Genomic DNA, 1,865 nt, shown 5'->3' with positions numbered 1-1,865 from the left:
GAGAGAGAGAGAGAGAGAGAGAGAGAGAGAGAGAGAGAGAGAGAGAGAGAGAGAGAGAGAACATCATGACCTTGTGGGAAAAAGCATTACTGGAAGAGAGAGCAACATGTGCAAAGGCCCTGTGGCAGAAACTTGTATGCTTGTATGTACTATTCCCAGGATTGCAAGGGGGCAAAACAAAGTGCTTAGGGGAAAGTGGTGCATGCCAAACTGTAAGGTGGTGGGGAGAGGGGGATGGCCTGGCAGGCTAATGTCAACATAAAATGAGGGAGCCAGGAACCATGGGAAGGTTGAACAGAAAATGTACAAGTTCTGATGTCTCTTTGTGGTATATATATGTATGTATGTATTTGTTTATGTATTTCTTTTTCTTTGTTTACTTATTTGCATTTACATGTGTATGTGATGGAAGGGGCACACATGTGCCCAAATGTGTGTATGTGGAGGTCAGAGGGCAACTTGCAGGAGCAGGTTCTTTCTTTCCACCATATAAGTTCTGAGGATCAAACTCAGGTCTTCAGACCTGGTGGCAAATGCCTTTACCTTTTGAGCCATCCCACAGGCTCTGGTTTATGTTTGAATGAAACCTTCCAGCTACTGTAGGGGGCCCAGGTAAGGTGGCAGCTAGAACCAGAAGCAGGGGTGGGTGGGGAGGAGGATGGGGTCAGCCTCGAGGGGGATATGTGGCTCCTGGGTGTGGTTTGAAGGTGGACGGAGGTTTCTTGGTGCCCTGGAAGCGGAGCATCTGGAATGATGACTTGGAGGCAGGAGCAGCTGACCAGATCTCAGTCTTCTGATGGCAGGAGTTAGACCTCAGAAGGTCAGTGCCAGGTGATGTCATGTGCCATGGGTGGAATCAGACTCTAGCAAATCCCTCCACCTCTTGAGGTCTCACTTTACCTCATCTGCAAGCTGGAAACAGTTGTTCTCAGGTCTCAGAGTTTTGCAAGACCTGGTGTCCTGTTAGCATGGTGCTTTGTGCAAGCTGAGGCCAGTGTCTCCTAGAGACTAAAGGACCCCACTATGGGTATCAAACAGACAGGATGCTGCCCTAGCTAAATGACCTTTGACCAGACAGCCACCTCTTCCATCTCCGTGGTCTCCTCTGCAAATGGGGACCCACTTTACACAAACAAAGCAGCTGTCCATGCTCCTAGCACACAGTAGGACCTCCACCAATAAGCAGAAGGAGAACCTGGACTCTGCCCTAGTGCAGCTGGACCCATGTTCCCATACCCGTTCTTGGCTGGGGCAGCTGCAGCCCCGGTGGGGCGTTTTTACCCTCCAAGATTGCAGTGGGCTCCAGAGCAGTGCTGCGGCTCTGCTGAATCCCTGCGTGTGTGGGCAAAGCTGCTGTTCCTGAGGATCTAAAATTGCCTTCCTCTGATTGCTGCTATACAAACCGAGGCGCTGCTCGCTTCCCCCATCCAGTTGGGTCTATTTCAAGAATGCATTGATGAGCTCTGATTGAGCCTTGATTACTGCAAGCCGAGCAAGCGAGCTAGTGCTTTGGCCAGCTCCCTCCCCAGCCTCCGTGGGATGGGCTCACTCCCACTTTGCTACTATGGCCCACTGCCACCCAAGGGCCACCAGAAGAGTCGAGGAAGGGATGCAGCACATGGGGTGGGCATCTCACACTTATCTACCTCCTAAGATACTTTGTTGAGTCCTTTCTCTCCAGAGCCACTCTCCACTGATAAGCCCTCTGAATTTTGGAGCAGGAGCATGGGGGACAGAGTGAAAGATTTGCATGTTGGGTTTAAGATGCACTGAGCTATTGGCTAGGCAGAAGGATCTTCCATTCATCGTCTTTGTCAAACACACACACACACACACACACACACACACACACACACACACACACA

The sequence above is a fragment of the Grammomys surdaster genome, unplaced genomic scaffold, assembly GCF_004785775.1.
Source record: "Grammomys surdaster isolate TR1022 unplaced genomic scaffold, NIH_TR_1.0 125756, whole genome shotgun sequence".
NCBI lineage: Eukaryota > Metazoa > Chordata > Mammalia > Rodentia > Muridae > Grammomys > Grammomys surdaster.
Note: the sequence above shows the minus strand (reverse complement) of the source record.